This window comes from Varroa destructor, unplaced genomic scaffold (genome assembly GCF_002443255.2).
Source record: "Varroa destructor unplaced genomic scaffold, Vdes_3.0 BEIS01000001.1, whole genome shotgun sequence".
NCBI classification, from domain to species: Eukaryota; Metazoa; Arthropoda; class Arachnida; order Mesostigmata; family Varroidae; genus Varroa; species Varroa destructor.
This window is the reverse complement of record NW_019211454.1, coordinates 55472410-55500029: the sequence shown is the minus strand read 5'-3', so window position 1 is coordinate 55500029 and position 27620 is coordinate 55472410. Positions and strand designations below refer to the sequence as shown.

At 39.6% G+C, this 27620-nt stretch overlaps 1 long non-coding RNA gene across 2 annotated transcripts; it reads right to left on the bottom strand.

Annotated features, from left to right (window-relative positions):
- Window positions 1-585: 585 nt before the first annotated feature.
- LOC147758835 (uncharacterized) lies at window positions 586-24876 on the bottom strand. Of its 2 annotated transcripts, XR_015318893.1 has the most exons (4): window positions 23881-24876; window positions 3915-4196; window positions 3597-3730; window positions 586-3167 (listed from the first exon to the last, which is right to left on the bottom strand). It is a non-coding gene; the product is annotated as an uncharacterized LOC147758835 (long non-coding RNA). The 2 variants fall into 2 exon arrangements; XR_015318909.1 differs by lacking the exon at window positions 3915-4196 and having other exon boundaries at window positions 23881-24868.
- Window positions 24877-27620: the final 2744 nt, after the last annotated feature.

Here is a 27620-nt window from a genome sequence, read left to right as displayed (position 1 = left end):
AGCCAACTGCTTTCCACAAACCGCTTTTACCCTAAATGGTTAGCCTTAGGTCATCGCAAATTTCCACTCTTCTATTTGGTTTTGAACGCCAAGCCTTCCACCTTTGAGAATTCTTGTTCAATATACAAAAGAGCTGTGATACTTAACTTATTAAGATTTGATATATATGCCTAATTAAGTTTATTGCCGAATAATGTTACTTTATCGGGGGTTCCAAATCAGGGCCGACAATCATGAGGTGCGACCTCCTTCATGGGGTTATTCTAAGCGTTCATGTTCAAAAAGCTTCCATGGCGATGGCAATCAGACACGGTGACGATCTTAAGTGTTCACTCGTCAATACCAACCAACAAACGGGATACATGAGACATTAAAAATGATGACTATTATTAATCAAGCTCCTCGTGTATACCTGTGGTAAAAAGCAGTTCAGCTCCATTACCTTTGACACATTTCACCGTTGTTTGTTAATCACGATGCACACAATGTGAGGCCAATATCTATTCCTGTTTTTTTGACCCAAGGAAATAAAAACTTTTGCATTCATTCTTACTGGACATTACTTGTTTTTTGTTTATAGCAAACCTTTATGGTAGATGTTGTTGATCAGTTATTTGGTGACAAATAGCTATAACAAGATTTTTCCAGGGCGGTTGTTGTTTCGCAAATCCGAAACCTTTCAATGCAAATATACTCTAAAGGGTAAGTTGCCGACCTTGATGGGCTAAAGCCGAACATTAGCAAAGCGCAGTTACAAAATGTACGAGTAAACGCGCGTTGTGACTGATTTTAGAAATTCGATAAATTTGACAGTTACAGAGCTCCGATTTGAAACAGAATCGTCGATCTATGGGTAGTTGATGTAACCCTTTTGCAGCAACGTTCAACAGGACGCCTCCCAACGGGTTTTTTTTTGAATCCATTGAAAGCTTATATTAACTTGAATCTACGTTATCTTCAACACGGCATCATTCGCGTTCTATCTCGAAAACCTTTATTTTTGGCAAAAACACGGCTTTGTATATGATATGAAAGAATATTTAGTGTGTGTAACGTAGCCACTTGATGCTATATAGGACGATATTTGTTTGTCAAACTTCTACTAACGAACTTTTTTAGCATTTCATTAGGAAGTTATGCTTATACCTGTGCTTGGAAACGACAAGTTTTCAGTGAATTTTTCAAAAGTAATAACAATGAAGTATATACTTTTGATAAACGTATTCAGTACGGCCGAATGAACATCGGCTAATCCATAGCCCATCATTTCCTCACGTAATCGGTTTGACTGCTGCATGTGTGGCCAGTAATATTAATCTTATAGCCGCCCTAGGTGACTAAAAATTTAAGAGTTTTCCGTCTCGTATCGCCGTTAGGCACTACATCGCACAACTGACTTTCAGCATCCCTGTCCATGTCCATGTTCGGACCTAGGCCATAATCTGTCCCTAACATTAGGGAAGGGAAGGATTAAGACTCAAAATACAGAAAGCGATTAAACCTATAGAAATTGAAAGAATAATATTTTTCAAATTCAAAGCCATTAATAAGTTGTTCAGAGAATAGGCAGATAGGCTTGTTGGCAGATACGAGTAAAAAAAACTCAACGGGAGGTAGATATCTGCTAAATATTTAGATGATCACTGTAATTTGAGTTATGCCTCTGGCCTAAGCTCTAGAAGATGCTCTCAGCCAGTAGGTTTATTGTCGATTATTATGAAAGGCCGTAGAAGCCCTTTTCATCTTTATTGCTTTCACCGATCTGTCAAAAGTAAGTCAACTTAATCAACATAATGAATAATTTCGAATGAACAGAAAGACTCTAATTGTTCTGTATCTTGCTTAATTTACGATAGAAGCAAAAAACTTGTGACAGCTTACTAAAAAACTATTCAGTTTTCCTTCAATGTACGCTATACTTAGACGAACGACAATAAGCCTAGCATAAAATTGCCTAAACTGAGCAAAACGCAGATCCTCATCTTCCAGTCTTAGCAGCCACATACAGGCTTCTCCACGCACTTTTTTTTTATATTAGACTGACCGTTGCAGCGTTGTTTGATTATGATATTCACAGGAATGATAGCAATAACAAAATCTGAGACCGACTTGTATAATATGTACACTAAATGGCATTCGTTTATCCATTGTACGTATCAAACCGATAAATAAAAAACGCTTACTTTACACATGTCTACTGCCTAAGACAATGTACAGATGTATTATTGACCCAGATCATCTACAAATACACCTATAAGAAGTGCCCGATGATCGTTTAAGTGCCTCGTAATCTACCACTCTTACAGATTCTTGCACAGTTATGAAGTCAAACTGGGCTTGAAAAAGAAGTATATTCGAGACGGTTGTCGTCTTTATCGCTAGCCTAAAAATTGCCATTGCAGATGGTGTTCTGTCAACCCTTTTAAAGGCACGTTTGCATAAACCTACTCTATTGTGTCTGAGTGCAGGTGCTCGACACCTGCACTCAGACACAATAAACATCCAATCTTTGCATCTGATTGAGATCGCTCGGTAAAGGTTGAAACAAATAATCAAAGTTTTTTTTTTCTTAATGAAATTGGTCTACTATTTTGCATGAATAATATCCGGAAGAGTAGGTTCGCTTAACTTTAGGTCTCAGAAACATATTCGTCAAGCGTATCTGTTATGCAATAATTGTCAGTGTCCGTTTATGGTTGGACTAGCCCAAATGCAGCGCTTAAAAAGCAGATTAGATTATTTTTCACGATCCTGTTTTTATCAATGATCCATTAGATGGTCTATTATTATCACTGATATCCCTTCCTTTCTGTGTCAATGGCGTCTTCGTGGGGTCCGCTCAAACTTACTGGTAGCACAGAATAGCCTGTCGCATAAAAAGTTCGCATTTTGTATAGTCTAATCATAATCGCGTCAAGTCATGCCTTGTATTTCCTGTCAGAGATATTACCCCTGTACTGTGATCGTAACGCGCGGGGTAGCGTCGTTTATATACTACAAGGCATCTTGCCTTGGAGCAAAGGATACAATAAGGGGCCCGTGTGACAACGGACGTGGAGAACGGATTTGAAACCCTTTTCTATTTCCCGACAGCACCGAGTCTTTTTTATGTGCTGATCAATGTAATTTCCCAAAGCGTTGTGCAGTTTTAGGTGTTTCGTTAATCTCTGTAATGTACAAAAGACAACAACGAACAAGTGTTAAACCCACCGAGCTCCAGGCAAAAGTATACTTATTGCTTCCTCAAATGTAATACGTCCCGAAAGAATCGTTGAACAATCGAAAAAGCTATCAGAATCTCGAGTCGAAGGTCGAATATTTCAGTTGTTCTTTATACCAATTTAGCTTTATAAACCATAAAATATTTTGCTTAAATTAAAACCATACATCTATGCTGGTTCATTTAGATAATCTAAAAAGATAGACGATATGATAAGATAGAAACATGACTGCTGGCATTTAAATAAATAAGGTAGGCACACATAATAGCTAGATGAAACCTATGTTGACTTCAGGCTCTAAAGATAGAGCTTTTGGATGAAAAAACCGTGCACTTCCAACTGTTATTCTATGTCGTCTTTCACCTCAAAATGTACCGTATCAGGTTGGGATATTTGTGCCGTGTCCAGTGAAGATTCAGAAGGGGTTTGATAAGCTCTAAGATGCAATCTTAGTCGGTTACTTGAGGTCCCGGATGGAAAACATTTCGTTGATTGGCCGAGAGAATAAGCTGCAAAGACCAGACCATTGTTAAGTATCTCAAATGTATGTAACTTTATTAGAAGTAAGCAGCCTGAATATATAAAGCCGGATAAAATGTACAAGGAAACAGGACTCCTCGCTGCCTTCAGACATGTCGCGCGTTACGGCGCAATATGTAGCTACAACAAGAGGTTTCTACACAGAAGTCTCACCGATGACTAATCTCCACCACTAAAGAACGATAGTTTGCATTTGGTGGAACTCGAAGGGTTTTATCCACTCGGAAGTGCTCGACAGGAAAAGGACGGTGGCAAAAATCTGTGCCTTGCCTTGTAATTCCACCAAATAAACGAGGCTGTCCCGATAGAGAACATCGACCATATTCTACAGAGCTCGCTTCAACAGATCATCGCTTTTTCCAACTACTGGAAACTGAAGTTCGTTACCGTGAAGAAACAATCAGAGAAACTCTTCCATATTAAACCTGAAATAGTCTAACAAAAGGTAATAGAAAATGCTGAAGAAATAAGAGAAAGCAGTGGAGAATGATTGTGATTACATAACAAATATATTTTCACTCAAATTCGGGTGAAAGAGCCGTGTTCCTTAACAAGTAAAAAGAAACGATTTTGCTTTTATTCCAGTCTAATACTACTAACTGATAGAATAAACTCAAGAAGAAGATCAATTGCGCGTTGAACTAATAGAGATGACAGGTTGTGTTTTGCCGAGTGATTTAGTGTCTATTTCACTAGAAAAGTAATTTGCATGGACGCACCCTTCAAGGGAAAACAACAAACAGAGACCACACAGCTATAGAGAGATGGATTGCTAACAAAACAGAAGCAGCCGATGAATAGAAGGTTCGATAGTTTCATTTTAACGTAATAGTTCTGTGATAGCTTAATGGGTAGCGAATTTGTTATGCCTGATTATTATGTTATGAGTCATCGTGGTCTGGGTTCGAATCCGGAAATAGACAGACTGCGTTTCGTGCTGGGTGCCAACCGTCTGTCTTGAGGGAATAATTAACGGCAATACGGTACGCAAAACGTGAAACACAGAGTGGAAACCTCAAGGATATTGCTTAGTCCTAAATAAGACCTCTTTACATTGAAGCTTTGACATTTTTATATAAGAAGATCCTCTGAAAAATATAAACTACAACTGGAGATCAAGGTGTTCGGTAAATAGAACGGATTTACGTGCGCTGTACAAGACTGAAATCTAGATTATTTGGATTCTACCTTAAGGTGCTATCAGTTGGTAGATCGATTATGACGTATGGTAAAAAGTCTGATTAGCATGTTTAAAGGTAAGAAGCATACCTCACAGCTTCAGAAACTCAATAGACGATAAATGTATGACCAACAGGGATTAAGATGTTTTTACCTTTTGAAAAAGCGCCTGAAAGGTGCCACATTCTCCAAGCATGCTGTTTTGGTAATTAGCATTTCTTAAATCTACGCAACTTTTACTTTAGATAAAAATAATCGATCGGTCAGAAGTGCGATACTATACTTATGGGCATTATTTGCTATTCCAAATAATTGCCTTTTAACTAAAATCTCTCACAAGCTATTTTAACTTACTACGACGACTCGATATCATCGTGTACGTAACTATGATACCTATAGCATGCAGTCTTAAAACGAAGGCAAATTCAAACCGCAAACGTTTTCCAAAGCGCAAAATAATTATATGGTATAAATGTGTATTCCGTGCTTCTTTGCGCTTCAATATAGAGGGATGCCCGGCTTCACTCACATGATCCTAGCATCTAGTCCACGATGTGCCAATGATGATATTTAAACAAACCTTCTGTATATCTCTTAATTTGTGCCCTTTTCCAATAATCAACTCGTATATGATTTAGATAGAATTCTGCAATCTGCAGTGGAAATGTCTCAGCTGCGAGGACAATCACTAGCGAGACACATTAACTTCTAGTGCTTGCCCTATATATGCCTCATTTTAATTAGCATATTGCCCATTTAGTAGCTATTTAGAATTAGTAATCAGCTACATAATATATGAAGATGAATTCGTCCTTCCAGATGTTACTCCGCTTCGCGGACCCTCCACTTGGCGGATCTTCCACTTGAAGCTGTAGATAGATGGAACCAGAAATATAAACCCCATCCAGATATCCAGGAACGACTGTTGTCAGAAAACAGAAACCGCGATATGTTATGTCTATCAGAGCTGTCTGCGATACTTGCACCGAACTTTATCCTCGAACGCACGATTCTATAATCATGGTCTAAATTCTGGTTTAGATAGAGTTTAAACCATATGTTAAGTTTCATTCACAAGATGTTTATGGAAAAATTTATGGAAATCTCAGTCTAAAAAGATCGCCTTCATAGACATTGATAGATGAAACATGAAACACCCAATGTGGTGTATTCTTATTCATACGTATTTTTAACTTCGCTCAATATATGTGTTGCAATATCCCTGTAGAATATTCATGTCAAATCAGTCTTTCGTCTGCATATACCTAGCAGTAGATCTGTTTATACTTGCGATCATTGACGGCACTAACGAGACGATGATTTCGTGGTCTGATAATTAAACGACTGACACTAATGAACTTCCGCCGAGTAGATATACAAACTTAATGTCGCTGCAGAATCGACTAAATGCTATAATATTAGGTAATGAGGACGCTACCAACCATCTGAAATCCCGAAAACCGTTACGGTTATTTAAAAATGTGAATCGGGATTAGCTCGATTGATACTCTTGATGTCATTTCCCGTGCGATTCAACTGTTTGAGTGCATTCTCCAGCCATATTGTTCGCAATCTAAATATAAAAACAGAAGTCAAGATGTTTGATGGCTAGAAAAGGTTCGCCTATGCTATCAAGGCGTTACTCATATATGCACTTAACGAAGCGCTGATAAAAACAAGCACCCTTCGTAGCGCAGGACCAATGTCATCCTCAATGAAGTTTTCCCCTCAGCAAACATTTAAGGCCAATCTTTACTGACGAAAATGTAGTTGGCAAATCCGCGGTGATTATCTTATGAACGGTGATATAAGGATAAAAGTAAGAGGATAAGCTACCTAACGGGTAGTACTTGTACATGAATAGATATAAAATTTTTATTATTCTTCTACCCGTCAAAAAAGTAATAGGGTAATCCTAGGTTTTAGATCTTAAAGTCTAGATCTAAAGTAAAATCTCTTTCGGTGTTCGATGATTTAGATTAAAAAAAAAATCGTTCACTACACAAAGAAACTACAATGGACTTATGAAGGAAAGCAAACGTTTCTAAATAGCCTACGAAAGGAGACAAACAATGGAGAAACAAAGGAGAAACGACCACTTAAACAGCATCCATCACTTATTTACCGACCTAATATTAACAGTTGTCAGATGCCTGTGGTATATAAAGTTGCCGGTGCCCTTTTATCGTAGGATAAACTTGAACCCAACAATAAGGAAACACAACCATTAACTCTTTTTCTACGATTCCGCTCGCGAAAGTGACTCTTGTAAGCATAACTAAAATAGTGCACTTCAAACGATTTTCGCTCGTTCCTGCGCCTGTGGTACCCTTACTTAAATCAGACATGTTGATGGCACCAAATATAGGTTTGATGTCCTTTATAATTCTCGTACGATTTCCCTTTGTCCCTCCGAGCGCGAATATTTTTGTATCTTGTTGAAGTTTAAGCACAAACCACAGGCTTCTGTTGTAACGTATGGAGGTGGACTCTTCGAGATATCAGGACGATAGCTGGCATTAAATTTTAGCACAAGATAGAAAGGGTCGAGCCAGTTTGGGTGGCCCTCTTGCATATTGTATGCGGAGAACAAGTAAAAGCAACAGCAGTGATTTCCGGTCAGGCTTAGCTGTAAGGACAATGTACCCATTTAAATATTTATTTAATCTTCTGCTTAGGGTTTATAAGATATAAACAGAAACAAATAGGCGTTAAAGTTGGCCGAGAAAGGAAAAATTCATAGTTATTTCTTCCTCGAATTTAAGGCGCCGCTAATACTTTTTGCTTACTTTAAGTTATTATGTATAAAAAAGTTATCAAGTCTATTTTGATTAATGGTTATTGTTATTATTGTCCATCATCACCATCCGATACATACGAACTACGCACAATAAAGGTAGTCCGACTTATAAAATGAAAGTTAACTCTAGTTAGATTAAATTAAAGTATCCTCGGGTTTTCCATCAAGCAATGTAGCGTTCCCTAAGGAATTATTATACTCTGTTGTGGATGTTTCTATTAGTTTTAAGTTTTCCATTTTTGTCTGCCAACATGCATTCGAAGGCATATTTCACTGAACTGTGAATTTTCCGGTTTCATAGGTGAATTAACAGCAATAAAGACGTTTAAAACTTTTCGATGAGGTTCTTTCCTTCTGAAGTTGTTTGACAGCTGACGCTTCAAACGTCAATAGAAGACAGGTAGCGTCAGCCATACTGTTAGTTGCATGTCAATTAACAGTGCAGTGTCAGCTAATTTACGCTACTTTCAATACTTACTTTAGTAAGTAAGATAGCTTTTACACAGATACGCAAACAATAAACAATGACAAATGTTGAAGCTTTTTTCATTTTTTGGCTTATTTTTCGTTATCAACTAGAAATCCTATAGATGTGATTAACCATCGACCCGAAACGGAGTAATCTCTAGGCGATTCAGGTGATACAAAATGGCACTTCAACCATGTGAAGCTTCATTTTAAAGCAGCATTTTTTACCACCGGTCAAATAATGTGCATACAGAGAAAAGCGTTTTAATTAATTAATATCGATTTTCTATTAAAGCTCTGCCAATTAGTCTATTTGCTGGATAAAAAGTGAATTTTGACAATTTATTCTATATATTAATGCCTACTTGCCAAAGTACGGCCAGAGTCACAGAGAAACTTTAAAGAACCGGAAAAATATTTCTAAATATAATTATGTATAAGCGATAGCTAGTATATAACTAATAATACAATTGCTATCTTAGACCGCTCAAACGAAATTAAATATACATTAAATTAACATATAATATACTCTTAGAAGTTATTTTTATTCATCCTTATCTATAACTAACATGGGCGCTTTTATATATTGGCTTATGTAGACAAAGGAGACAAAGGCAGAGCTTGGCTCCCACTTTTCCACTAACGTGCCATGGATGATGCCAACTTCCTAGACTTTAGCAAAACAACGAAACTGGTTACTAAGGGCTGGAGGCTCGTTCCTTACACAAATAATTTAACTTTCAAGAAAAATATGAGAGGATCATAGCTTTTTCTAAACAAAAGTATTCACACATTTTGTTGATAACGGATGTGCTCAAAAGCCACAAAAGGCAGGCAAAATGTAATCCTCCATAAAGTCGTAATAAATACAAACTTCACGTGCACAACTACGGAAAAATTAATAATAATGAGAAAGTACCCGCAGAAACGAAGGCATTGCAAGAAAGTATAGCAACTTTGGCATTAGAAAAATTGAGATTATTTTGTATCACTTTGTACCTCGAGATTAAGTCCATGTAAATGATCGAGGTCAACAATCATGAAGTACTGCATGGTGTACTCTGTGATAACTAGCTTTTCTCCAGCCTCTTCAGAATCTGTTACTATATATATATACATATGGTGGAGCTCCTAGCTTATACGAAGCCTCCTGACCGATGCCAACATGGTAAACGCATGCTATATGCCATCAAAGTAACGTGCACTGCCTTACCGGCGGTCGTGGAGACTGGAAGTGCCATTTACGAAGCCGTCCTGAAACGTCTTGGTGCAGGTAGAGATAAGTATAAGATCAGGGGCGAGTTAAAAATAGAGTATCTATTTCATCTCCAACATCGATAACGTATGCCATTGCATAGTAGTTTGCAAAAACTTTACTTCTTCGAACATGAATCTGTTACGGCTTCCGCCGCGTGTCGGTAGTCAATGACCTTTTGTATCGGTTGGACGAGGTACAATTTTGTAATCGAAAAATCTCAATGATAGTTACATAAAACCACACTCTCTTGACTGAAAGATTCACTATGAACGAACAAGCATCAGACTATCATGACACCCCAAAAGAACAAACAGCTTATAGGAAGGAAGAAAGCAGCGTACCGATTCTATATGCTATGACTTGAGGCTGAAAATAATCGAGATAATAAATTCGTCCTCGAAAAGTTACAGCCTTCATTCTCGAGCGATGCTTGAAACGCACAAAGGACATGTTTGAGGTTCCTATAAGTTTCTATAAAACTGACTAAACTTTGTCAACTTAGCAAACCGGTCACTCCGTTGTTTTGTTGCGATCTTCAGTTTTTAGTACCGCGACTACCGCCCTTCAACTTTAGATTATTACATTTAAGTCTATATAAAGTTTTAATTACCCAGCACAGACGGGAGTGTTTTCTAGTATCATATTTTCTCATGCGAAATAATAGAAAGCGTTTATTAGGTAATTATACAGACGGTCGCAGGCAAAAGTTAGCTGAGCAGGGAAGCCTCGTATAGCTAACGATTATTAGATAATGATGACTATCTTACAGTGCTCATATTATAACGCTAGTGATATCACAATGCCCTAGATGTTAATAAAATGATATGATGATTTGTTGTTGACATGGTTCGCTAACGTTCTTTTCTCCAACATCTGAAACCTCTCCAGGCCAATAATCAAGTAAAATCAAGGCAATAAACACCACATCAATACCTGCCAATAGAAAGCGCTAGCATATTCACTTCGAGAGAATTGCGTGACTACATGGTGGGTTTATATTAAAAGCTTGGGCTAAAAATCACTGACTCTAAGCCGAAACTCGACCCCGAGATGACATGGCTGTAGGTACAATACTCTGCTACCGCTGCAGTTCAAGTATACCTCTATCAGTCATTGAAGAGCTACTCATTTTTACTTCATAAAACATAATTTGCAACTTTGGGTAGCATTTTTAATTATTTCTAAAAAGTAAGATAAAATACGATGCACAGAGACCGACATACTCCTGTTATATCTACCCTTATCTTTGAGCGATTTCAGGGTGTGAATGTCTTGTATTTATGTAATGTTAAACCCATTTTGTTTTTTTGTCGAAAATAACATAAATATTTGTTAGGTAAAGGTTAGTGATCGTCAGAACCATGTTGTATTATATAAAAATTGTTATATTTTGTCAAAGATATAATATTTTTGAGAACATGAAGATATTTTTCGTAGAACTTGCATGCGTTGACTTTCGAGAAAACATATTCTACACTAACTTCCCGTTACACGTTTTATCGTTCTGCTGACAATCTTCAAAAATAGTATTTTATCTTGTTGGAGATCTCTAAAGTCACTTTGGTATGGCTAGATGGAATAAAAAAGCACCCTTCCATTCAAGTCCTAGAACATTTTTACATTGGTATTCCGATCCGTATAAAATATTTTTCAGAGGGTAAAACTGGAGATAAAACTGTTAATTAAGTAGAACGAAGTAAGTTCGTAGTAGCGAAACAAGGAATGCAGAAGCAGTGCGGCAAATGTTTAGATAGCCCAGGCCTATTTGGATTATAGCTCTTCCCTAAGCACCGGAAGATGCCGTCTCTTATTAAGTTGACTATAATATATTATAAAGAGACCAACAACCCACTAAATTGTTACCGTCTGCACCAGCTTACCGAATGAGTATGAGCTATGCCTAACAGTTATAGCGAACCTATGAGAAATTTCGTACCTATGACAAATAAGGACCACATTATTTTTTGCTGATGTGCTAAATTTTTGCTAGGCGCTGCAGAGCTTCATTAAGGCTTGTTCTGGTGGTGCAGATCAGATGATTGCTTCAATGAATACATATTTATATAAGGATCAGAATTGTTCTGAGTTGTATTACTCGGTTGATCAGACATGTACTGACAGATTAGCGAGCAAAACCTGTTGTTCTCTAAAGTATTTTTTGTTTGTTTTGTTTTTGTCATAAATACCAGCGCTTACCAACAAAAGTTTCACTATGTGCAAGCGACAATGTGGTTTAAACAATTCCTGAAGATACTTCTCAATTTTTTGCTGCTCTGTAGACCTATTCATTCAGACCTAGCTCGAACATAAACTACATCATGATTTTTGTCTTATTTTACATTGTTTTAAAAATAATCATAATAACTGATGCTGAAGACAACTTCCAGCTTAACGAAAAAACCCTCGTTGACCCCATTCTCGACCGGCAATTTTGCTTCGTTTCCAATCTTGGTTGCCGTATACCCAATCATCGCTGTAAACTACAGAAGTCTGTTACAAGAACGGCACTTCCCACTGGCATACATATGCATGTATTGTTCTAAATGCAAAATGAGCTCAAACCTTATAAATGCTCCATTCTTCATTTTGCTTCGGTTCGCTCCCGAGAAGGTAATCCGAATTATCGTAATAAAATAGACCTTGTTGCGCAGTTAACCTAGGCTCATATTATTGGTAGTGTAATTGACAAATCGGCAGCCGCTTTCTTATGAACTTTGTACACTCTCGAATTGACTGGTCGTTTGGCTCGAACGATTCGAACATTTCCAAAAAAAAGTACCCCACGCAGCTGACCTCTGTGTCTCCTTAGGACTGATAGGGACCTGTACACGTTCGCGCATGAAAAACCGTTTTTATTAAAGCGCATCAGGCTGCCATTTGAACTCGATTGTTACTTCAGGAAATCAAGGAATCGTGCCATTGGTAGGGCTTTTAGCCGTCCTACTGCAGGGTCATTACCAAACTTCACGGCCCTTTCAAAGCTTGCGTGCAACTACCGGATTCGCCTATGGGTTGCCTGAAATGGCCCGCCGGCTGGGTCAGGCACTAGCATTCTGAGTAGCTCAAGAATTTGTGTTTTCGTACGGGAAGTCGTTTTAAAGACAGACATTTCAACGCGAAGAGCAACAATCAAATCCAACCCATTACCATAAAACGCAATAAAAACCTGTTGCTGATACGAGGCTCCTGATAAACCCCAGACTAGAGTTCGCAGACGGATGATCGAAGAATATAGGAAAAGCCTTGCCTGAACAGGACCATTGTTGGGCTTAATATAGGAGCAAATGTTCCTCTGTAAGTACTCGTCAATGCGCACCGTGTCGAATTAAGGGACGCATAGTTTCATTGCGAGTTGCACGAACCTAGGCTAGAGCTGCGATCATGTCGTCCCACTTTGAAAGGATGGGTGGCCATGGATGTATCCGAAAAGCCGTGCAGCAAGTACTAAAACGCTTCTATATCGGCTTCAATATATATACAATGAAGTCAAAAGGCGATGGCTCGGTGCAATGGTTGCCGAAGTCCGAAGCCTATTGGACCGAACGCGTATATTATTGGCGTTCCATTGGAGCGAATCTACAATAAGAGAAACGAACGAGCGCACAGAACATTATCGGGTATCGTCTCATGGATTCTGAGTAAACCTTCAAAAAAAAAGTAGCCCAAAGTGCAAACGGTCATAGGCCATATATTGGGATACATAAACAGATAGTGCGTACAAATTAAATATTTAATCCTAGGTATTTCCGTGCTATCATTTTGTACGATGCTTTAAGATTCTAAAGTCAACATTGTTCTATTTAAAGCACAAAATAAGGTCTCTCATTAGCGCTGCCGCTATTATAGCGCAGGCAATTATCCGTCTATTTATTGCACTGGTATATCTTAATTTGATCGCGCATATCTTAGTGTACGAGAGCTGAGCGATAGACGCGTATTTTCCTTACGCGGAAAATAAATATCAATAAAATGTGTTTCTGATTTATACCTGTCTTTTTAACCTGTTTCTTGGAATGGAATACTCTACAGTGGTAGCGGAACGTTAGCGCGTGGTAACAAAGGTTAAACTCAATACGTATAGGGTACAAAGAGGCGTGTCATGCACGTAAGGCTCCATACCAAACTACAAGTTCGCACGATTCACATCTGCAAGTATACATTCTTAGAGCATGTGAGACCTTTGTTTACTAAGCCTTTCATGAGATCGAGATTCAACGCTTTTTCTGTTAAAGTGCAACCAATTACTCTACTGACTAAGGTATGCGTTGACTTTCGACAAATAACATCAGTCATCCTGGTATTTCACCTACCACTGGGGTAGACCGCCGGAATTAGAAAAAAGTGCTACAAAATCTCAAATTTTTTATAGAAGCTTACGAAAACTGGGGGTCGTTACATCAGTTGGAGACGGGAAACCATGGTGAACCTGTCATTTAATTGATGTTCTATACCGCTCAAACTGACTTTACAAATTCTAAGGCATATATATATGTGCCTTAGAATCGCTCAAAACTGGAAACTAAATGGCAAAATTCTACACATTGCTAAAAAATAATGTGCATCTCAAACATTCCTTTTGTATCGACAGAAAATACACTTGTGCACATGAGGCTAACTGACTGACTGATTATAACAGAGATTTATATGAGAAAAGATTACCTATTTATACTTGATAATTTCACCCTAGAAGCACTTGGTATGACCTATTTGTCGCTGACAAATAGGTTCTGGCCGTTTTTCGCTGGAAAAATTATAGTCTGGTATATATGGTATATGGTATGCACATATAGCTAGACAATCTGACGATTCCATTAGTCAAACGGAATCCGCCATTATTTCCTGCAATAAACTTATTAGTAGTCCACTATGTTTGCATTTTAAAGCAAACCTAACAAGAGCCAACGGCCTACGGTAGTACAAAACGTAAAATCTGAAACATGTAAACTTCCCAAACTTCTTTTGTAGAGCTCTAGAATGCCTGCGAATTCGTCTCGGCTCAATCAAGTCTGTCGCGAGATAACTAAAAGTATGGCTTCAGATGCTTGCGCCTCAAACCTAACCTAGCATTCTGGCGTATTCGATCATGGAGTGACGAACAAAAGGCGAAATCATGATGATGAACTAAATTAAATAAAAATCCTACTTCTTGATTGCGTAATAGAACAGACATAGATATTTTAGATTCAGTTCACACCACCTAGATTTCAATATTCTGTTTACAATTTTTGGTGCAACAATTGTTATTAAACCCTCGTTTTTTCCCTATTTTTTCATACGTCAACTTCAACGATGCATCGTCATAGTTCATTGTTATTTTGCAAGTGGAATTTCTTGGACCATGTCTTGGACAAGATTTCTTTGGGCTTAGATACTCCCGATAATGCTTAAGCATACGTCATATTGCCCATATATTCATTCATAATGAGTGTATACAAGTTAGCGTTATCTACCGCTGTGAAATATAAGGTTATGCCGACATGACACGTTTTCATAATATTTGATATTGAAATGAATATTCAGTCTCTACAATCCTCTTTGTGTAGATATGTCGTCGTGGACATATACATAAACAAAGAATGCCTGGACAAAGGTTCTTTGTTGCATAATACGATACTTCGTGCTGTAGCTTGCGGCTCATATTTATAAATCTTATTATTGGTCAGCCAATGTAAACCGGTATTTTTCGCCATGCCTATCGTTCAATAGGGACAAATAATCAAACCCTCATATTATAACTTAATTACTGTGTACAAGAACAAGGCTTTCAATAAATAAGTAAGGATAGCTCACAGTTGCCATCGCTGAGTAAGGCACTGTTATTATTAATCTAGACAGAAGAGAAGGCGCGCAAATGAATGCGGTGGTGTTATGGCTAGCGTCCGAAAAAAATCTCTTACAACGACGAGCGTTAGCTTTCCCCGCACACTTCCCTACCCCGCGCGGTCGGCATCTCGTGGTGGCTTCTGCAACTCCCCTTGTATCCACAAGTGACTCCTTGACTCTTCTCCGACTGACGGCGCCACCCATCCTTAGGCACTATACGCGGAAGCAGACTTGTATGAATTGCTGCAGAAGCAACCATAGTTCTCCCAAGTGCTGACTGCTACTCTAGAGGACAATTTTTTGTATGACGATGGCGACGGCTGAGATGATCGAGAGAATACACCAGCAACAAGGGCACCAAAGGCAATCCAACAAGTGCAATAAGGCAAGTGTGCTCTGACAGCCACTTTTGCTGACTTAGCACAGCTCAGAAAACACGAGCAAAAGAGGAAAAGGGAGTACACAAGAAAACGTGGAACGCTTCGAAGCTGGAGTGCGTTTGTTGAGGCAAAGCTATGAAGATGAAGTTCACATTATAGTCGTATGGGCAACGGGGATGGCTGCCTGCTTGCGGGCAATGTATGACTCCGTTTTATAACAGTAAGTATAAGGGTGCCGCTGGATTGTTCTCCAACTTCCGCGAGCAACGCCACTTCATGATACAAGAGGCAGAATCTAAGGTATTACCCAACTTACCAACAACACAGTGCCGTAAACGCACACACATATTGTGTGCATAAGTGTATATATACATGTATATATACTATAAAAAATTTTCTTCAAACCTCCTTCTCTTCTGTTGAAGCCTCTTCTAGTCTACAGAGGTCTTCTTTTAGAGATTTACGATATGCCTGTGCTTGCCTTGTTCTCACATTATCCCGCATAGTTTAATCGATCTGAGCAGGCGGCACAAACGCTGGTTAAACGGATGAAATGAGGAGTAAGTGCATCAGATGACCCCGTCTCAGCTTGCACACGATCCCCATATGGCATAAAACAGTCCAGGCCGTAATTTTGATCCACCAGGGCAGCAAGCAGTGTTTTCATTAAATGCAATCACTCCCTGTTTGTAACGTCACTCATGTCAGGAAGCTCCTTCTGCCCTTCGTGGTCGACGCTAAGGGAGCTGGAATATTTACGCACGATGTATACGTACGTACGATTGTGCCGTTCTTTTGTCGATTGGTATACTGGGAGCCACCTGAACGTCATGAATGTAACCGAATCAGCCTAAAAAGCAAAATCTGTTCATCGTTCACAGGTTGATTATTTGACTAGCTTGTTTTAAATGAGGCACAAAGAACATAAGCCAAGTATGGAATCTCTCGTCAGCAAATTTGAAGAAGTAACGAATCATATAAGTGTAATAACGGCGTGCCAAAATGAAACGCATTGCCTGACCCCTCACTTCGACCTTCGAATTGCCACCATTGCTGCTGCTCGTAGCATTTCTGCCCCACGTTCATCTGCTACGACTTATCCGCTAGCTTACCTAGAAGGCCAGGTGCAAATGTCAAAGTCATTTTAAAGTAATGTGTCCTGCTTTTGCTTCTCGAATTTAGCTTGATACCAATCGCAGGGGAGGGTATGGTTAACATGAAATGATTTCTTTTTTTAAACACAGGCCCGATGATTATCTTCTTTAATAGGACTGTACTCGTCATTGATACGCCACTAATGATTAGAACGGCTGGCATTGTGGCTTGTCTCAAAGAACGCTTATAGACTACCTCATCTCACCCGTGCGCAATGTTTGGGACCAGCTCCAGAGCTGTTCCCCGTTTCCTTGACAGATTAATCATCCACGTCCATACCTTAGCATTTTAACTATATAGCTAATTTAAAATTTATGACGAATATATCGACCACTGAGCGCTGATCGGCTAACACTTTGGCCGCAACTGTGTCTGCAGTCAAATTGCTAGGTATTCAACGCGCTGCCCATTTCGTCGTACCACTACCGGTCAGTCATCGGCTTTCCCCAAGTAACCCCAATTTAGCCAAAATTTCTCTTTAGTGAGACCTTCGGAGAGCATTTCTCCTTGCTTATCTCGTTCGACGCACACGAATCCACAAGATTACTTTTCAAACATATACTATTTCTATTAACTACCATACCATGTGATTCCTTCTATGCATGTGTGTGCATGCTTGCATACACTGGCGAGGCCATGTTTGGACCTATAACGCCCTGTGTAACGTTATTTCCTAGCAATAACCGTCACGGGCGTAATCAGTATTACTGCCGCTGCGATTCCGCTGATCGCGCTAGCTTTCCCTACCCCGTAAGGTATGAGCATCTGAGGTATATCGGCTAAACGAGTTGTAACTACGTTCGTGCTAGTTGTGTTCATAACCTGTCTCGGCTCACGAGGTTGAGGATGTTGAATGTATCAGCCGAGTGGTGCGGGCCATCAAAGGGGCTTGTTACTAGCGGTAGAAGCGAAGGCAGCGTAAGCACCAATACGGGTATGGTTAAATGTCGGTGGCAGAGTCACAGAGCTGGTGGGGTGTCGCGGTCCGGCAGAACAGCGAATCAATGATCAATAGGCATTCCTTCATCCTTCAGGAAGGAAAGCCACTACCGCTGCACTCGCACAGTTACCACATCGTCATCGTCAGACGCAGTAAAATCAGTAGCTGCGGCGCCCGGTCACTCTGATTGGGTAAGCAACCGAGAGGCTTTCTCTCATCAAATTCACTCAGCTCAGCCAGCCTAAAACTAACCAAGAGCGTAAAAAACCAAGAAGGCTCAGAAGTTTTTCGCCGGTGGTAAAAAGCCTTTTTTGAGCTTAGGGGCCTCCCCTGGCGGCTTGCGTGGTCTTCAAACTGTGGCTGCCTCTAGGGATTTTTATTTATGCAGCGTGGCCCTGCTACAGGCCGGCAGCGGACAATATTCGATTCCGAAATAGGTGTGCAGTGTTGATGGTGATGATGGATGGCGAAAAGCATCAGCAATGCGAAGAGCGGATCGACCAGCGCTCGTTCACTTTTTTTCGGAACGGAAACGGAAACGGTCCCATTATTCTTTTAGGGGTGCTGGCAGAACCTATAGAAGCAACGTGCAGGCTGGCGTAGCCTCGACCGTGGCTGCCGCTGAAGCTATTACTCCTACTACTCTGTGGCTATTGGTCTAAGAGTATGATGTTACTGATGTTGAAGCTGATCGGTATTGACGGCAGCTTGCGACCGCTGTTGAAACATAACGCTAAAAGTGAACGGCAATAGGGCACAGTCACTGAGGGGCGGTGGGGACGGTGCGAGCGGAAAAGACGCGCAAAACTCGAATGAGTAGTGTAGGATCTAGAGTCGATAAAAAGGTGCGGAAGCACGTCCGCACGTCGCCCAATGGCGGCAACAAACGAGAAGCGAAAATAAAGGAGGAAGAAATATGAAAATAAAGGGGAGAGAAACGGGCGATTGAGAAATTTAGATAAAACGCTGCCCAATAAGTCTTGTGCTGTCTCACATTCATTTTTTTTTTCGCAATACCCCCCCCCCCCCCCACCAAGACTAACTACGCGGCCGACCCATTTGGCCGAAAGATAGTCGAGCCCGGAACTGTCAGTGTGTGTGTGTGTGTGGAGGCGTGTTCCTGTGAATGGGAAAATTAGAGCTGCGTCAAACACCAATCACCCACATCAATAGAAGCTGAACTCGACCACCGGGGATCAGAGGGCCTACTAGTTAGTGTTGATGATGGCGACGTGCTAAGTACTGATGCTCCTATCGGCACCCTATGCCAATTCAGGAAATGGACCGATTCATCGTATAGGTAGACGAATGAATATCTTTTTGTCGATTTCAGTTGAGTGGTGATATTAGTCTATGCAGTCGATCTGGAATACGTTGTGTTACGTTTAACGAATAAAAGTATATGACAATTCTGTTATTTATCTATGTGTCTGAAAATATCAGTGGAATCATTTTTGATAGGCCCTTCCAAGATGAAATTAGAAATGTATGGTTCGAAATATATAACGTTTCAAGGTGAATAAATATGTATCAAAAGGGCGAGAGTGTTAGCCGAGAATATAAGACGTATTAAATAGTGTGCTGTTTGAGATTCTTAAATATCGTGAATAAGCTGATCAGAGAAAAGTGCACAATTTCATGCAATCCCAGCTTTGTGATACACTCAATGATTACCAACAGATTTTCTTTTGATTCTTTTATCTATATTTTATTGTGTTCCCTTGTATATGTCCCGTTCAAAAATCTTGCTAATCATATGTTGCAATCCTCAAGGTCTATAATGGACGTAAAACTCGAAAGAATATTTAGCCCGTACCACTTTCGTCACACCGTATTTATAAACAAATCAGCCACCAAAAGCTAGTCTCATGTTTAAAATATATGTTGAAATATTTTCCGCTTATTTTCTATATTTTTTATGGCAATTTTATTGTTGATTTTTAGCTAATATTTTTGCTAATTTAGATAAATAAATATGGCAACATAAGCTCGCCTCTTGCTTCATATAATACCTAGATTTATTGCTAAATACTTTGTATGCGGATGTTAATTTAATTCTGATATTTTTTACTTCTTTTGTAAATATATTTATAACATAATAAAAATGAACTCTGTACCATGCCGACTGTCAAAGTTCACGTTCGCGCTTCAGTGTAATGTATTATCGAAGAGATATTGACCGTCTTCATGCAGAAATTGAATACATATTTTTCATATTTCGAAATCAAATTACTAATTAACTGTGTGCCATTTTGATCGACGATCTTCTGGCATTTTTTCGATAACACCATAATCCATCACTATAGAACTTTCACGGCTTCTGGGAGAAAAACTAAGACAAATGATTTTGACCCTTTTCTTTGATACTGAATTAGCGCCATTATGAGTTTTGAAGACACCGAAACAGCTAATAAGAGTCTGACGGTGCAAGACCCGGGCCATGTTGAAGATGCATTAAAGCTTCCCAATCAAATTCTCTCAATTTTTGTCGGGTAACTAAAAATGTACATGACTTGACATTGTCATAGTGGAAAACGACGCCTTTTCTGTTTACTACTTCGTGTAGATTTTTTTTTTTAATAGCTTGTTGTAATCTTGTGGATTGTTGACAGTGAAGGTTCGAATCAATAGTTTTGCTAGGTGGCAGCACCTCCGAGTATATGATCCCTTTCCACTCCTAACAAACACATCGAATTTTTTTGACATCAGTCACCACAAATAGTGAAGTGATTTTTCTTGCTTTTTTTTATTTGTATACTATTGTCGTATGTGATCCACTTTTGATCCCTTGTAATCAATCGTTTTTGAAATTTTCTCGCAGCTGGAGACCGAGTCAATTATTTTGCGTCAATTCGTGTGGCATCTCAGTATCAAGCTTTTTTTTGTACGCAGCTTCTGTCAAATGGCTTAGTACTCTTTGGTGGCGAATGTTTAATTCCTTGACGATATCACGACCAGTATGAAACCCTTGCTCAATTTTCGCAATAATTTCATTAACTTTGTCAAATAACGAGGAACGTGTTCTAAATGGAAAGTTTCAGAACGAAAGCGACAGAGCTATTTCTGGACCTTCTTTCGATAACGCCTTTTGACCATAAACAGCGTGACTTTTTATGGGCTTAGACATAATTTGTGCCTTAATCATAAGAAAATTACAAAATATATATAAATATGTTAAGTCCGAATGAAGATTATTCAACAATTTTAGCACATTGACTACTGTCAAATCTGGACTTTCAAATGACACTGATACCAACACGAGCTATATTGCCTAAGATGTGACTCTAAAACCATCTTACTAGAATGGTCAATACCTTTTTGACAACCCATTATATTTGGTTTTTGCTTTGCAATGCTCTACAGAAGCAGTCGTGATTTAAGAAGTTAAATCTTTTTGCCTACGCTTCTATCTTCGAACCCAGTAAGTAATTATGGGCTCATAAAACCCCCAGTGGCATATCCGCCTCCCCTCTCACCTCTCTGCCCTTTCTCTGGGAAGCGACATTCAGCACTCCACCAAAGTCGTGACGCGGCAACCTGCTCATTCCGAAGGTTTTGGCATACCTCTATAGAGGAAAGGTCTCCGGATGTCCCGCAGCAGCAACCGGCCGCAATAGTAATTGAACGACTCAAGATAAAATCGTCTAACGATCGCCAACGATGAAGGCTGACATGGACCTGAGTGGAGCCACTGACGACACGACTGCTAAAGCAGGCACTGTGAGCGTGGACACTATAGAAATATGAGTTAGGAAAAATTTACCTCTCATTTCTGGGCCGTTAAGTGATGCACTTGCGATACGTCTGTTTATAGTCTAGAACTTCTGGATCTCTAACGCACCTATAGAAAGGGACAAAAGGAAAACCCGAATGACAACTCTAAAGGCCATGTGTACTTAGTCGAGACTATTGAAAATTGCTTTATATTGAGCGTAAGAATTAATGTATAGGACATCCTGCGAACCAGGACGTTTTGCAGTTTCGACTCTCGTGTATTGCCGCTTATATATTAAAAAAAAAACAGATATAATGGCCCAAAAAAATTCGTTACACCCTCCATCCTGTGAGCTCGGTGCATTACCACACTGACTGATAATCACAAGTTGTTACGTAAAAAATATTGTGATGATGCTGTTTGTAAAACTACTGAAAGTATGAAATCATAGAAGCCTACTTAATCTACTACTAGCTACTACATGCTATAAAGTTATGTTTGTGCGTTAGGATTTTCATTATTTTTTAATCAACACTATAGTTTTCTGATTCTGATAAATCCGACAACAATGCTTCAGAAAAAGTGGTCCGTATCACGCTCTATGACAAGTACTAATAAGTATTTACAGTACGGCTTTGGAAAAGCAACTACATACGAACATAAGCCCCCGTGTCAGTACGTATATATCTTCGCTTAAGAACAAATTTATCCGCTACATTACGGAAATCCGAACAAGTATATACAGTAAATGCTTGCTAGTTGGATGGGCCTATCTGTAGTTCTGAAGAATTACTCGTCTATTAGACAACTGAGAAAAAGATGCAGACAATGTCTGGTGACACAATATATATTTTACTCCGAGCTTGCCGCTTGCTCGCTGTGTTTGTTTCTGCTAGAGCCACCATATTGGTTACTAGGCAAATTACTTCCGTGAAGGAACTGTTTATCTTGCCTTGTTTACGCACAAGCCTATAAATACTTCAATGCCGGTTTCGGAATGTTCGCAGAGTTAAGCAGTTGCCTGTTCGAAGCAGCAGTATGGTATGAGCGCCAAAGTTTGCTCTACACAAGCGATTTGTAAACAATGTAAAGCCGAAACGGTCCGTATGTTTTTGTTCAATCCACGTGTTTCTCTAAAACACAGAAACAAGCCTGTACTAACTAAGCTGTATAGTGTTTGTAATACTACCATTAATTAGTTAGCAAATTTATTATCTTTTAGATATAGAGGAGCACAGATAAATCTTTTGGTCTTGACTTTTGCACCAGAAACTTCTATTTCTGCTCATTTTATGCTTGAATATAATATGATAATATCATGGCAAAGTGGTTGATATTACTTTCCCCAGTTGCCGGTTTGGTTGTAAATATTTTGCCTTTTCTTATAGCATTATCCTGATGGACACATAAAAGCTTAACGAAGAAGTGGTTTAGGGATAAATGTAACGTGCATCCATGTAAATGAATCCCTCATATATAAACACCCACGATAGGATGTCAACTGCTAAATCTTTGACTAGAACGGAGAAAACAAGGTCACAAAGAAAGATTTGCTATGTATACTGTATTTAGTATAAATTAGCGAGTCTTTGTTCTTGGGACCGTTAGAAACAGATATGTTTTACCAAAAAGAGGCATGCTTTGTCGTGAGACACACCACAGACGATGCTTCTCATACTGGAAAAATGAGAGCCGTATTTGGTTGCATATTGACGTAATCCCAGCATCGATACCTAGGGGGCTTTAGCTGTGTTCGCCGCACTTTATTGTTGCATTCAAATCATATATTTAACACCATCAGCTGTTTTACTTTTTAAAGCTTCATTCATTTGTGCAAAGTTGAAATCTTCTATTAATACGCTTTCAAACGATGCATTTCGAATCATTTTCCCTTCAATTCACTTTTAGTATCGCTGAGTTAGCTGTGATCTTCACTAGAGGAGAGTATCTCACTAGCACGCGCATAACCATAAAATTATAGTAGTATTAGTAAGAATAGACTACTAAGGGCTGTATATAGCGAAATTCGTAATGCTCGTCGAGTTCTGGCACCATAAGTAATTTATTAGATTTTACCAAGCAATTTTCACTTGGGTTTTGTTTCTATGACATATATTAACAGAAGCAAAGATTATTCATTTTTTTATAATTATCTGATCGCCAACCCGTCTACTAGCCATAGGAGTCAATCCTCTTCCTTACGGCTATTTGTTAATGTGGTAAATCCCACAGTCATCTTTGCTCCTGCCCAGTCGAGCAGGCCAAAAGCGACAAAATGGGAAGGTCTACCTACAGATATACACATACGCACTAGTTAGCGTACACCCATGTACATGATGGATATAACTCATACAGTTATGGAACCACGAAGAGGAAACCTGCAAACGTGAAACGAACAAACCTTCTAGGCCACGTTGCAGCAGATACATTGTAGCATGATACGGAAATCATGAAGGCACAAGACGCAAGAGCCGACGAGTTTACGGACAACTTCACACTCATCCCTAACTTAAGCGGCACTTTCTCCTAACCAGCTTTCCTGAGTCCTAAGCGAAGCCTCTACCGTTCTTTCATTGACGAAATCCATGCTCGAAGCAACAGTAAGCAACTGTTCCTTCTTCTCTTAATCCTTGGCCATTTCCAGGCCCGCAGTAGGGCGAAGAACTACTTGTTTCACTCCAGGGTTCTTTGCAGTCCCCTAGCCACTTATACCTACCACAATTGCTGCCGCTATTGCCATAACTATCACGATCAGCACAGCACTATATGCTATATCAGTCGCTGCTTCCCTACGAGTAGCTACTAACAACTCTAATTTTTACCGTTACCAATTGACGTTGTCGTCTGCCAGCTGTCACACATACCCATACACATGTGCAGCCGCCAGCTTCCCATTGCTTTCATGATTACCGTTTGCGCTACGATCATGCCACCTCAGTCGGTCAGCTCTAACCAAGTGACGGCAGAGGTATTAAGCACTAATATTCTACCTTCAGCCTTAGAATCCCACAGCTGACAACCTCCGAATGCGAACAATCCCAGCGATTTCCGCCTTGCTCTTCTATGTTCTCAACATGCCCGTTGCTCCCACATCGTGCCGTTTTGCTTCGCTACGTTGATGGTTTACAGTCGCTACGACCGTGACACCTATAAACAGCAGTCATACGCAAGAACTAACAACCTAGACAGACTTTCTCGACCGAATGGATGTGTCATGTAGATGTACATATGGATTAGAGAGGGTGTCAGTAGTGGCTTCAGCTAATGATGACTTGGGTTTGGTTGTAACTCTGAAAAGGAATTCACGCACAAGCATATATTAAGTCCACCCCCGATAGTAGCGCAATCACAATTGCACGTTTCAAAAGTTTAGACTGTAACACGGCCTGTCTGTACCTTGCAATAACTATCAAGGAGAAGAAAAGCCCAGTAGCAGTGGCTCTGAGCGCAGATTCCCCCTACTTAATTTACCCTAGGATTTTTCTTTCTATTGCATACTACGATTCTCATAACGAAATGGTAATTAAACTCGAAACTGCTGGCGATTGAACGGTGGAGAGATGGTAAGGGCAAAATCGTGCAGAAGTATAGTAATCATTTAGTCGGCGACTTCTGGGTCGGCCGGTTTCGAGAAGATCACCCTTTCCATACCTCGTAGCTTTCATGTTTACATGTTTGCGCAGTGTTGAAGAGAGCGACGAAGATAACTATAGGCGGCACGGAAGGTTGAAAATAGCGGTGTAAACATCCTTCGGTAGTTTATTTATGCATTTTTCCGTCGCCACTATCTTCATTCAGATATATGACATGCATATATGTACATGGGATTAACAGTATCAGCAGATTGTTACCTATCTAAGGCAGGCGATTATTCGCTGAAATATCGCCAAATTTGGAACGACTACAGAAAATCACCGTCGCAAATCAAACAATTCCCTACTAAACACACTAATCGGGGATCCCTAGATATTACCACGACATACTTATAGCCACGCTTAACTTACTAGGAACTTAGTTACAAATGTCAATATTCACTTGAGCTTGGGATCAACAGATTTCATTTGTGCTATTACAATAAATTTGAAACGTACGACTCGATGGTACACATTTATGGATTCTGTCAAAACTGTCAATGATTCAATTATTTATAATAATTCGGCGGTTTCTAGAAAAAAAAAAAAATTTTTATGATAAAAAGGAATGCTAAATTCGTTATTGACGTGATTTTGTTAACACACGTTCATAACAAAACACAACTTTTAATAGCTGCGTTATTACAAAAGGAGTTCTAAAAGAATAATGTTGCGATTGTTTTATAGCAAACTTGATTCATTACGTTCGCCACTTCTTTTAACACACGCGGTAGTACCTATGGCTTGTTACTATTTCATAAAACTTACGGCTTGCCATTAAAAGAATAATCAATAGTCAATTAGCAAGTACCAGTACGCATTGCGAAATGTGTTCTTTTTAGGGACAAGTTATGGCATCCACAGGAATAGAATTTCTCGTACAATTACTGCCAGCAGCAAAAATCAATTTATTTAAAAAGCTGACACTGGCTGTTTCTATCTTTTAATTCACTGGTGTGATTCACATACACACCCACACATGGGTCGTATATTAATCACAAGGGACATTCAACCATTTGTTCGACAAACTGCGCCTATAGCAAAAAGAAACAAATACTCGTGAATTATGCAATCGATGACACCACCAGCCCGCTCTTGCTACTTCCGCCGCTGCTTCTTTTTATATTGCTGAAAGTGACTCTGCCCACGTTGTAAGTGGTCAGAAGTTCGAAGGCAAAAAGCTAGTGAGCAAGGCAAGCGACTAAACGAGCGAAGATGCCACAGTTGATACGAAAGCGAAAAAAGATATTACGCTCAGCACTTGATTACATGCGGAGGACCAAAGGCTGTCGGGCGATATACACACAGTTATAGACAAACCAGACAGACAGACAGACAGATCAGCAAACGAACGGTTACATCACCATCCTTTTCCTATATCCATGCCGGTACGAATTGCCTGGATGAGCGCATCCTTCGATCCGAACGCTGTTCGACCGATCCAAGCTGGCGAATAGTCGAAAGCCAGGAAAAAATACGCCGTCAGTGAGCAGAAAGTGACACTCATGGTGGTCAAAATCCCACCACCACCAAAACACTATAGACTTCGTCAGCTTCTGGCTGCTCCCCGATTTACTGTTTAATTTGCGCATCCCACGACCGGCGACTGCAATAGAGGCGTGGGGCTGGACTCTAAATAACGAATGTTTTCATCGCTGCAGGCGTATTATATGTGCACATCGCTCAGAGCAGATGGTGTTGGCCAAACAAGAGACGGGTATAAAAAAAAAGGCCAATAGCAAGGGCAACAGTTTTACCTATATTTCACATAGGAAACAGCATGTCGGAGCACTAACAGCAAATGAGTCGCTACTGGTCGGGGTTTTTTAAGGTCGTGTGATAAGTTTCTCTATGACACTCCTTTTTTTTTTCCTCCTTTTTCATTTTGCAATCTCATTAGTTGCAAATGAATTTACAGTGATGTGTCTGAGACACGAGTGAATAATAGTAATTAATGTATTTACTGAGGATTTTTGTACGGCATGCCACTGGATTGTCGCACGTTCTTAGTTGTCACGGCGGCAGCGGTGGTATTATCACCAGACTACATTCGTGTCATCAGATTCGGCAATAATTCTATGAGAATTAAGCAGCATTATAAGAATTAACAGATGAATTTGTATTGCACCAAAGGTAAATTTGGCCTCTGAACGATTCTTACAGGATGGAAGTAGTGTTCAAATAAATACCGGTCCAGAAATAAGAATAGACTAACGTAGCAATTTGGCGAGTATTAGAGTTAGAAAATGCTGGATAACGCCCACAGTGCTCTGACAAATACTCAGAAATAGAATCCGGTATCTGCAAGCTGAGCTGTCGCAATAATCTTGCAAAACATGGTTGTAGTAATAATAAATAAAGCTAGATCAGGTTTCTCGAAAGCTCTGTTGGTTTATGCGAATTGGCCTCTGGAGAGTATCCTGACCTGGTTGAAGCGCGTGCTATTTGCGCCTCAGTGTTAGAGAATATATAGCAGAAGTTCGACGAAATATAATTTCTGAGTGGTATC